The sequence below is a fragment of the Argiope bruennichi genome, chromosome 6 (assembly GCF_947563725.1).
Source record: "Argiope bruennichi chromosome 6, qqArgBrue1.1, whole genome shotgun sequence".
In the NCBI taxonomy this organism is placed as follows: domain Eukaryota; kingdom Metazoa; phylum Arthropoda; class Arachnida; order Araneae; family Araneidae; genus Argiope; species Argiope bruennichi.
The window spans coordinates 7,887,385-7,900,138 of record NC_079156.1 but is presented as its reverse complement, the minus strand read 5'-3'; the positions used below and the strand labels follow the sequence as shown (position 1 = coordinate 7,900,138).

Sequence of the window (12,754 nt, the reverse complement as noted above, 5' to 3'; positions counted from 1 at the left end):
CAGGTTTTTCTGATTCGCCTGTTTTGAAGATTCAGTGAAAGAGCGAAATTTAATATTTCCACTTTCCTTTTAATATTTTCTTCTAACTCTGGGTATTTATGATGATTGGAATCGATCCATCCTCTCGTGATACACACGAATGGGCAGCATCAATATATTTTTGGAATCTGCTCTTCATATCGAAAGAGAAAAGTGTAATAACAACGTGTAACATAACAAGAATGAAATAAGTGATACAGGACATGCTCTGCTACGTTTGTCTTGAGATAATGACATCGGAGGAAATGTCCATCAATGACGATTGTTTTAAGATGTTACAAACTTACCACCAATTGCTCCATTATCAAGATTTCTGAAGATGAGATTAAACAAAGATTCGTTCGTTTGTTTTTCTTGAGTTGAAATCGTTTACAATGTAAATTGTCTGAGAATACTTATCCTCGATTCTTTTGACTCGAACACTTTTACCCCCAAACAGTCTTTCCATGGTTATATACTATACAGCTCTCATGGTTATATATTGCACAGATCGAATCATTTGAGGCAAACATTTTCTAGGATTTTATAATCGTTTGAGAAATCAAATTCTGTAATTTATTTAAAAATAATTTATTCTATTTGAAGAAGAAAATATAAATTATTTTAAGAAAAGAGCAAAATGCTTCTTCGGTCCACATTTAAAACTGTTAGAAAAATTCAACCGACATAAAAATTTAAATCATATATATTCATATAATATATATTATTATTATTAATGTTTAAAGGATAATTTGTATATGTATATCTCATTTGTATATGCATACGAAAAATATGACATTATTCATAGATTACTTTTTCAAAATTTAATTTTTCCACAATTCCTTACACAAATAGAGTTTTGAAGAAAAAAAAAAAGTTCAGAAATTTCAAAACTGATTTCTTTTCCGATGTATATCTATCAATGTACTGTTAATTTTTTTTACAAAGGATAATTGGAACACTCTAGAAAATTATCTAAAATGGCTTTTCTACTTTTATGATCGAGATTTGTTGTTTTTTCCCTCAAATCTGATAAAAATTATCTGAATGTTTATTAAAACATTTCTAATGTTCAAATTTTATAGCGATACCAATTAACAATTTGGCTGAAAAAACTGATTTGCTATTACATTTTTTAAAAATAAATTAACCAAATTAAAAGTAAACAGATAATCTGTTGACCTGTTGCTTACTTCATTTGCTGTACAATACTATCTGTTCCACTGCAGCTGAAATATTCTTTCAGATTATTTTAAATGTATCTTTAATGCACTAGATTACAATGCAGACCATTTTGAAAAAGTAACGCATCAGCAGATTATCGTTTTTCTCGTTATTTCTTTAACTTATATGAAATAAAATATATCTATATATGTATTTACATTATCATAATATTTGGTTTAATTCCAAGTTTTCTTTTTAAAAAATTGTATTTGATCGAAAAGTTAGTTTTCATTCGATAATAAAACCATTTAAAGACGATTGACAAGATTAAATTTCTTTTAAAAAATGGCCTGTCCAAAAGACAGCAGGCTTCGGTGCCGGCTTAGGAAAATGCATTGATAGACTTACGGTCCAGGTTGAATATTTTAATACTCAATTTATTCTTTTATATTATTATATGATGTAATTATATTTTGTAATATAATATTAGTATTTTAATTGCATATAATAAATGTTTGATTTTGTTTAAAAAAATTTCAGTACCTATATCTATAGTTGCGCTTACATGACTACTTCAATTAATTTCAGCTTTACATGCAAAATTATTTCCCCTCAAAAAGAAACATTTCTTCAAGCTATCTAACTTGCTCATTTCTACACTGTTGGCATTATATTCATTCTCCTCTATTCTCATTACAAATGCTCCACTGGTTCTCAAGCCAAATAAGCAATAATAAATAAAGTGGCCCGCGCTCTCTGCTCCATAAATCAGGGATTAATGTTATTTTATTTTCATGATCCAGAATTTAATGTTATTCGTCGTTTTATTGCGCACTCACTTGAGATGGTGCGCTGCATTAGAAGAGTATTATGTTTTCATATTCTACGAATAGTGAATATAATATTTTACGAGTTTATTTTTAGCCTTTTCAAAAAACATCAAAATTACTTTTCAGAGTGTATTTTTTAAACATTTTTTTTCTTTATTGTAATCCCAATCTGCAAATGATGATAAAAATCAAGAAATATTGTAATGGTACTATTAATGGCCTCAGATTGTTACAACTCAAAAAGAGATTGCCATAAAAGGGTTTGTAATTTCCTAGTATATTGTTGTTATTACTATTTCAGTTTGAAAAATATAAAATGGTCTTCTACTACTTCATTTTAAACTAGATTAATTTTTATATTCAATTTCTAATATAAATTGAATGAATGCTTTACTGAGTAACTGGAGAATTTGTTTTAGAGACAAATAAAACAAAATGATTGCATTAATAATTTTCTCACAGAATCAAAAGAAGAGAAACCAAATATTTGGTAAGCAAAATTAAATTTTAATGTTGTTCATATTAATAATTTTTAATTTGTTTTATAGTACTTCATTTATAAAAAATTAAGAATAATCCTTTTAAAGTTGTTAAGTAAGCATCCTGCAAATAATGCTAGATATCATACTAAGAAGACCAAACATTATTTGCAAGTTGCTACGAGACAGTAAAGAATGAACCTTTCCTTTATTGTTATTGAGTAAGCATCTTTAGATGATGCTAAACATTGCCCGAAGAAAACCCTATAAAAGATCAAACATCAACTGCCAGAAAAATTTGTTATTTATTACATAGAAATAAAAATCAAGATCGTTAGCTGTAGATTCCTGGATTATTATAAGTTTCTGACTATATACTCTATTAACTGGTGCCTTTTATCCTCTGGGTAGAATGTTTCTGGGAAAATAACTATTTTGTTTATTCTTTTAAAGAAATCTATCCAGCCCAGTAGCCTAAATTGCATATCATTCAGCACTGTCTTCGGAGTTCGGGAAAATAAAATTTCTTCCCAACGAGTCCATTTCTTACTTATTATATTACTCTTAGCTGCTGAGTCATCCTCAGATATTCAATAGCTTTGGCGCAGGAATTTTACTCCATAATTTATCAGCATGTTTTCGTTATTCCGGTTTCCTTTCCATACACAGTTATGTAATAAAGAAGACTTTAATCGAGATATCTTCAAAAATTAGCGTTTTACAGAGGATGAGTACAGATAATTTCAATTCAGCGAACTTTAGGATTAATCTGGAAATCTGATATGCCGCTTTTTTTAATATTAAGGTATCCGTCTTGGTTAAAAAGATGCTTTTTCCAGAAAAATGTGAATTTTTTTTTAATGATCTGAAAATAAAGTCCAAACTTCTTACATTCTACAGCAGATTTTGTTTTTAATATATGTAAGACAGAATTATAGATAGCTTCAATAATACACAAAAAACATAAAGGATATCGGAAACAGTAGTACTTTTAACCGAAAATAAGTTATTTATTTTATTTTTACCGTAAAATTCTCCAATTTAATATGCTTATATTAACTCTATCTACTCAGCCGTAGCCTGCAAATTTTTGATATTTTTGTTAAAAAAACATGAAAGCTACATTTCTTACCAGCGAATTTAGTTGAACTAATTTAGAAGAATATATAAACTCATTTTCTGAAGAATGAATATTTTACTTTGTTTGATTCACAGAAAACATGATATCTCAAAATCAATTCTATAAAATTTTATGAAATTTGGTATACATGCAACCAAAACATTTTAGGGTGTGATAGACAGCATATTTTAAAATAGCTTCATTTATACATGTTTTACAGACACTTTAAAATATAGATAAATTTTGACAAAAAATCCTTAACGGCAACTTCAAAGCTCATAAAATTTTTATTTATTAAAATAATTCTTATTTTGTGGTCTGTTAGATTTTATGTAGTTTAAGCTGTATCTACGTGAAATAAAAATTAAATATTTTACATTTTTTTTAACTTACTTTATTTTTTCTAGCATAATAAATTTTTGTTAAATAAGCAGTTTTTTATGAAAAATTGAAGGCAATGAGTATATTTTTTTTCTTTTAATAGTGACTTTTCAAGTATGTTTTAGTTATTTGGCGCAATAAAAAATGTTTATGTATCATTTTATAAAAATTCGCCGCCGGACTTAGTCGGATACTTTAAGAAATTTGATTGTAAATTTTGTCTAAAATTATTGGCAATAATTTATGAAGAATTTTTATAAAATATCTAAATAAGAAAATTTAAATCTAAGACGAATATTAATTTGTAATGAATGTGACGGAGGGTTCATTCAACCATTGCAAAATATCATTGGATAGCTGAAAACAATATCAGTTAATTTAAACTAATTAGATTTGCTTTGAGCAGCATATGATCAAGAAAAGAATAACCGCAATAGTCTATCTAAAAATAATGTGTTGGCATTTTTATTTTGAGAAACAAAAAAATCAAAATGATTACAAAAGAGCGTCTAGAAAAGACTCAACTCTTTTACTGACTTTTTAATGAAAATCCATCTATCTCCAGATAAAAAAGAAAAAATGATAGTCACGACTTTTCTGTCTACCAGCTTATGGGGGGAAATTAGATGTCGGCGTTTTATAAAAAAAGTCTGATTCAATAGATATTCTAATTTTATTTAAAAGTCTTTTAAGACGATAAAAAGAATTACAGTATTTTATACAAAAGTAATTTTTGCGTTAAAAATATCATACATGAAAGGATTTTAAACCACAAATAATACCGGATGTATCAATAAGTCTTTTTATAAATCAAGAGTAGATTACTTTTCTGTTATTTTAGTTATTCTCCTTAGCTGGTGAAATTAAATGTTATTTGGAAAATTATCATAAAAAATTGACATTACAATGGTCACATAGAAAAAATAGGATCATTTTTATCTAAAATTATTTCTTAATATGCTATTAGAATCTTTTAAAGATTCTAATAGCATTCTTCTAAAGAAAATGTATTATATTTATTATAAATCCTTCTAAAGAAAACTTCTTAATTGGTTATTAGAATCTTTTAAAGATTTGAACATTTGAGCATTTTTTTAAATTTAAATATCTTGAATTCGGAAATAATTGAATATTTTTTATTTTTAGACCTTCGGGCTATTTTTTTTATTTGGTAATTTTACAGAATGTATATAGTACGTAATTGAATTATGGAAAAGAAGGCATTCATAGGGATGAATAGCTGAAACCAGCTTATTTTGTAAAAATAAACTTTTTTTTTTTTTTTTTTTCATTTCGATTTAGAGAATTCGACATATAAAAGGTTTTAAAATGAAGTTTATTACATTTTGTATACAATTTTATATGTGAGTCGTTTGTAGTTCCATGTAAAATCTGGAATTTTGTGCATTATTTATTATTTATCTCCCTTCAACCAAAAAAAATATCACTGAATTTTTCACTACTTGATCATATATGTTTGAAATTTTTAATTTAAAATCGAACGTAAAGATTTTTTACTTATTCAATGAAGACTTTATATTGCTTCTACTTTTCCATGTTATTAAACCAGATTTTTAATCGTTATATTAAAACAGTGCATTCTAAAAGCATCATCGTGCATGGATTTAGTTTTGAATATCTTCGCTCCCTTCGCCTGTTAATGCTTATTTCATATCACATCGGACCCAAACGTTTTATTATCAAAGGAAGAAATTTAAAAAAAATTAAAAACCAGTGATCAAAAAATTTCTATTATATCTTAATCTCAAATGTCTTGTTTTCAAGACTGTTTTGTTAAATGGACTCTCAAAAAATCAACCTAGAAATCTTTATTATGTCTCATAAAGTTTTTAAGCTCATTTTATTCATAATTTAAGTATGTACTGAAATTTATATATTTTACTTTTTAATATATTTTATGCATTTTTTGTATATATTTTACTTATTAAACTGAAATTTATAATGTGTTTACTTATTACCTAACTATTCTTTATACAAAATCATAAAGTTAGAGACATTCGATTATTACTGAAAACATGCAGAACACTAACAAACAATATTTATCCAAATGAAACAATGCACTTTAACATTCTTTTGGCATACTTTGCATCTTAATCGTCAACACGCGACAAAGATCATATTCTCTTCAGTAATTACAATAATTATTCTTAAAATCGATTCTTTTCTTTACTCGCTTGATCGAATCGAAAAAGACTGGAGATTATGTAGCATAAAATCCTATAATAACCTGCTCTTTCCACATATTTCTTCGACGACAATACTTAAAGATTTATTAGACTTACAATCCGAATGCAAATAGGAGTAGTAAGATCAAGATGGCTTGCTGGTAATTTTAATCAGCTTTAATCACGACTTCCTCATTAAAAAAACATCACTACCGATATTTTAAGAGTGAGTGTGTCATTTTTATTGCTCAGAGTGGACTTTTTATAATGATGAGGTATTTTCCGCTCTTTTCAGTTTTAAACACTGACTAGAGAAAAGAGTAATATTTCAAAAAAAAAAAAACATTAAATGCCATTCTTAAAGAATATTTCTATTATCTACATGAGCTGCATTGTTTCTATAAAAAAAAGGCTGATTATAGGGTTTTACACTTTTAACTGTTGTTTTACATGCCTGGTTTACTGAAAATAGAGTTTTTATTACGAAGTTATTATGTTTCTTGTGGCCTATAAAATCATTGAATGAATTCGTCGGGGTTTTTTTTCCCCTTAATGCAGGCTTTTAATTCTTGTTTGTTTTCATGAATGCAGAGAAATGAATCTGGAAAAAAAAAGAATTTACTTTGAATAATAAATAAATTGTCGAATTCATTTCTACTTTATTTAAACAAGAAACGTATGTTAGGTTAAATGTAAAATCTTATCTTAGAGTTCTTTTTTAGAATGAATGCAAGTTTTTGTATTTTATTATTTGAAAAATTCTTGAACTTTTTGAAATTCACTTTGGCATCAAATTTATTGCAATATATGTATCTTCATATGTTTGCTCTGTAAATTTCTGTTTATCAACTTGGAACAATCAAACTAATAATAAAGTGTAAAGAAGAGCCTTAGTCTTAAAATTAGAAATGAAATGTCTCTCACTTCGAATTTTAGATGGGGAAAGCGTACTCATATTCATCAATATGGGGCATTTTATAGTAAATTCGTTCTAAAAAATAATATTTTTTGGAAAAAAATTTATGGCTTTGGAAACATGTGTTGATTTCATCTGTTGGCTCCCCAAGATACTTGACCGAAACTTGGAACATTTTGATTTATTTTGGTAACTCGTAATATGGAATAATTTTGAATGGATTTGAACCAAAAAGACATATGTTGTAAGGGGCATAGAATGTTTTATCATCTAATTCAAAGAGGAAGTCTGTATGGCCAATTGTTCGAATATTAGATAAAACGGTAATTACAAAACGAAGAAAGCTAAATGAATAAAATTCAGCACACAGATTTTAAATCTATCACGTTTTAAGCGAAATCCAATAAGAGATGGATGGCGTGCCGGTCTGTACTTTCAGAAGCATGTAAACACAAAGAAGCTATGACTTAAATATACAAAATTTGGTTTGGGATTTTGTGGTTGCAACTGTCATTCTACTTCACACTTTGCTTTCAATCTGTTGGACAAATCGCGTTTAAAACGCAAATTCAGTTTCCGGATACTATTAACAGCATATCAGCGATTAATCGTCAAAATACTCGATTGGATCACACGATAGATGCAGTAAAAATGCTACATTCAAGCCCGCTATTCAAAGGTTCCTATTTCTATTCTATTCAGTATTTCATAATTATTGTAAGTCAAAGCCTTGCAAAGCGTTTGTCACCTTACAATCTACTAACAATGAACATGAATCAGGTATGTGTGTGTGTCTTTTTTACATCATCTTCTTAAAATATAAAAGAATGTTTATTCAATATTTATTCAATTCAATCTGTTATTTTGGCGTGTCATTCTGTCCAGTTTTTAATTCATTTTCAAACTTTTTAAGCACATTTGACAACAACATATTTCATTCTTAAAATAAAATTCAAACCGTTTTCGCTGCTATCAATATTTTATCTTTCTTTTCCCATTTTGCGACATATCCAGATACGAAAATTTGATTTACTTTCCCACGTCGAATAAGTTTCAGTATAAGGCATGGTTTTAATAAAGTGTTTTTCTGTTTATGTAATTAAATTTAGCTTCAGAACCAAGCAACAGTGAAATAAAAAATGTGTCTATTTTTAAACTCTCTAGCTCTTCTTCGCAGGGCATCATTGGATGATTTAAAAATGCAGGCAGAAAATTAGGTAAATGCAAAGCGCAATGAACAGAACAGCGTAGGGCTTCCGAACTAGTACGAATCGCAAAATTTTAAATTATTTGGTTGAGAAAGTCGTAAAGGTCAAGTTACGCAAAATATTTAATTAAATTTTTAGCTATCATTGTTTTCGATGAACCAAATCGCCAAAGGTGGCTAGGGTTGACATAAATGATCACTCTTATGATATATGATGAGTAAATTTCCTAAAACTATCCATCATATATTGATTTGTATAATTATTAAAATCTCGCCTGTTATTCTAAAAAAATCTCCGCTCTTTCTCTTGCGGAAATGCTTTACGGAAGTGATGGTGAATGCTTTGAGTAAATCGGCGCGAGGATATTGATTTCTTCGTTATTTTTCTCATTGTTTTTGAAATCATCGATTCGTACTGGGATCTGTTATTTGTTTCTAGACTCTCAAAATGGCAGGCTAGATATAAACATTTCTTCTTAAGTTTGTATTTGCGTGTGCATGTTTATTGATTTCCTTGGAGTGGCAACAGTACAAACATTTAACCAAGTTTAAAAACATTGAAAACAAAGTTTTGAGAACAAGAAGGAACTAGAAATATCGAGCTGAAGCAATTTTAATAGGCAACAGAAGGAACTTCCTTTGAAGACCGTAGGAAATTTTTAAGAATATTGGAACGAAGAATTATTTAGAATATTGTATAAAGAAAAAAAAAGAGTGAACGTTTTTCATCAATTTTTCAATATACGAACAATGGAACGTATCACAGAATTCGGAAACACCAATTTTACAAAGAAAAATTAGAGAAACTTCTACTTTTAAACCACTATTGACACGCTTCACGAGTCTCGACATACAGTTTTGTCAACATCTTGACATTCTGACAGTTGCCAGATTTCAAAAGAAAAGTATCCATGAATGAAGAGATAAATCCCCGCGAGCTAAGTCAGCGTGGTTGCCATATTGGCCTTTTTAATGCCAAATTTAAGGAATTCATCCTTTTTTTTAAAAAACACTTAACCTTAGAAATTATTTTTTCTTTATTTTGATCAAATTTATGCTTATTTTACTGTTATTTATGCACTTATTCCATCCACTTTGGGACATTTAATCATATGTTGAAACGAGAAGCGAATATTAATGAGTATAAATGAAATAAAGTGCTATAGATGGAATCAGTTACTGTAAATAATTTTTTCTCATAGTTCCCTTTTTAGCCCAGGGTTAAAACAATCGAATGAAGGGAAAGTTAATTTAAAGCATCTGTTAGCAAAATTATTTAAATCTGTTAGGATTATGTTCATAACTTTCTGAATTTGTAAATCAATTTGTTGAGACAGTGAGTTGTCACATTTTTCATTCAAAAAAATTTTCTCTTCTGTTTATACATTCTGTTCAGCTTGATGGAAACAAATCTACTATTTAATTTTTACTTATTTAACGGAACAAAAGATTTTCATTTCCGTGTCAGGAACACCAATAAATCAAATTAATTTTCTAAACTTTACTTACTTACAGATGAAAAAAATCTTTTGCTCATCGAATTTCATATTGCAAATCATTTTCATTAACATAATTATTACGTATAAACCACTTCATAGTGATTTTTTTTGTTTCATTTTGGAGGGGGGTCTTGCCACTTCTTATTAAAACTCAGTCAAAACTCAAGTTCCATTCTAGTGCACCAAACAAGACATTCTTAAACGATGGATAGCAAACCCAAATAAAGTCGCGTAAGGCGCCATCAAGATATTCATAAATTTCATAACGCTTCTTTGAAAACAAAATTTTCAAAAATGACTCTACAACTCAAAATTTGTTTTTCACTTTTATAGAGATTATTTTTAAATTTTTTTTCTTTTTTCCTGGTCACCTCCGTCTGCCAACTGGTTCGCCGAGAATATGAGTTATATTTCACTTCAGATAAATTGCATATGATTTATGCATATGATTCCGCCAAGCTGTTTGACATTAAGGCCATGCTATTTTAATTCCCCCACTTACTCTATGCACTGTGCACATGAGGCTTTCTAATGAAGGCAGTCCCATCACAGCATCGTTCAAAGCGTAAATATCAAGTTCATTATCTTCGAAATTTCGCGATATTGTAGCTTTCCTTTTTTTATTTGTCTTGTAAATTATGCAAATATTGAACAGAATTCTTCTTCTTTAGCTTTTAACAGTGGAGTCAAATCACGAAATTAATTATTTGGGGAAAAAAAATTTAAACGTTTTGAATTTTAGGACAACAATGTTGTCAGGCTATTGTTGGAAATCAGGGGAAATTTTTTTTATATAAATTTGCCAAAATTCAGTAGAAATTCGCAAGCCTTTTCAAATGGTGTTAATAGAAAGATATTTTTTATTTAAATATTTTCGGAAGTTACATCAGGAAAACGTCAAAATGAAGCTTAATTTTTCATTATAACTAATAAAAAAAATTTTAAAAAATCCTTCCAAGGTACACATTTCTATTTTACTAAATTTGGTAGCTGTATGTCCAACGGTCTGTATGACGGCGGAACGTCAAAATACTCACTCGCGCATTTATCTTCAATAGAGCGGATAGGTTAATAAATTCTCAGTTCATAAATAGTTTATAATTTTTTAGGAAGGGATCGATATTTGTACTTCCACCAGTGAAAATATGAAGTTTTTCTCTTGTCTCACAGGAACCATAAAAGCGAAAAGTTATTTCATTTCTGGATAAAAAAGATCAAAATTTGGCTCTTTCTTGTCCGCGTTTTACAAGAGGTTGGCGATATTTTAGCAATTTGGTATGGCAGCCCTGGAACCCAGTGAGACAATGCCCGAATCGAAGTCATGGAACTGTGGCAGCAAGTGATCCACTTTGATCATTAAAAGTTGATTAAGTAATTCGGCAAAGAAATACATGGAGGAATACAAGCGTGAACATACGTATAAATTTAGAGCAAAAAAAGTAAAAGAATAATAAAAAAAGCTTAGAATCAGATACTGAAACAAAGAACTTAAAAATTGAGGAAACTATTGGATTTTTTTTCTCTCTGTTTTTTCCTTTAATGGTTAAGTATGAAGCATTTTGGAAATCTTTTTATTTCCAATTTACTGAGTGTAAAAGACTTGTCAATTGCCTTTTCATTGTTTTGAATTGTTTTTTATACATGAGATGCGTCTCTTTCATTAGTGGAAATTAAAATACATTGTTGATATCAATTTCCTCGTTGCATAGCGGCAGTTGATGAAAATTTTGTTGCATGATTGAATTAGTTGTCAGAAATTGGAGCAATTCATTATTCACTTTAAATGAACGACAATATATTTCCTCACCTTTGGTCGTTAGCTTAATTATCATTTCGATTATACTTCTCGTTAAAGTTTTTAACCGAAATATATCTTTCGAACCATGAAAAGACATAAAATCAAATGTTTTTCAATGCTCCTGGAATTGTTCTCATTTAACGCTTCTGAAAAATCTTTTTATTTCTGGAAGAATTTTCCTGCAATCGAAAAGAAGGTTAAGATGAGAAAAAGTAATCTTAATAATTAACTGTATTTAAATGAAAGCTTTTTAAATTGACTTTTTAAACAGAAACCAAACGGAGTTCCTGGACACGCAAATAAGGCATTCAGGAATAAACTATGATTTTATGGAATTTCAGGTTTTTTGCTGCAAACTATACTTTGATATTTGCAGTCATAAATCATGTAAATAAAATTAATCCGTTTCACAATACACTGCCAATGAAACGATAAAAAGTTTTTCTAAAAATAAAATTTATTTCTAATGCTTTGAGAATTTTGCCATATTTAAAAACGAACGTTTTGGAGATATCAAACGCACGATTGAATGTATATCACACTAGGATAAGAAAAGTTCTGACTTTATTACCTTAAAATGACTCTTAAAATTATGAATAAGTAACAACATACAATTTTTCCAACAATATTTAAGATTAGTTTATCAATTACGATAAAACGTGGTTGACCGATATTATATATTTTGAAAAACTCTATATCTATACTTATAATAAAGCTGAATGTGTGTGTGTGTGTGTCTTGAGAGAGATTTTTTTAATTAATTAAAATTTTTCTAAGGATCTTTTATAAATTAAGGTATTTTTAAGGTTTTAATTATTAAGGTTCGAAGTTTTTCTGCTATAAGTTCCGATAATATTACAGCCCAAAATTGAATTTTGAATTTTGCATCATATTGAAGTTTAAAAAATTATCTTTTTAATGATACTAATGTTCAAACTAACAAGTAAAATTTCTGTTTTTAATGTATTTAAAATAAATAATTTAATCCTATTTTTCGACAATTTATGTCGCACAAAAATAAAATTTAAGTTGCACGAACATATTATACGTCAATGGGAAAAGATTATCTTTTATGAACATGTTGCCATCACATTGACAAAAGCTCAAGTTAAAAAAATAAGTTAACTATCATTGCAAATTGAACATACAAAAGTGT

At 28.3% G+C, this 12,754-nt stretch overlaps 1 protein-coding gene across 2 annotated transcripts in view; it reads left to right on the top strand.

The window, feature by feature from the left end:
- LOC129972269 (myelin regulatory factor-like) overlaps positions 1–12,754 on the top strand; it is a 217,788-nt gene that overhangs the window by 151,182 nt on the left and 53,852 nt on the right. The gene's annotated exons all lie outside the window — the stretch shown is intronic.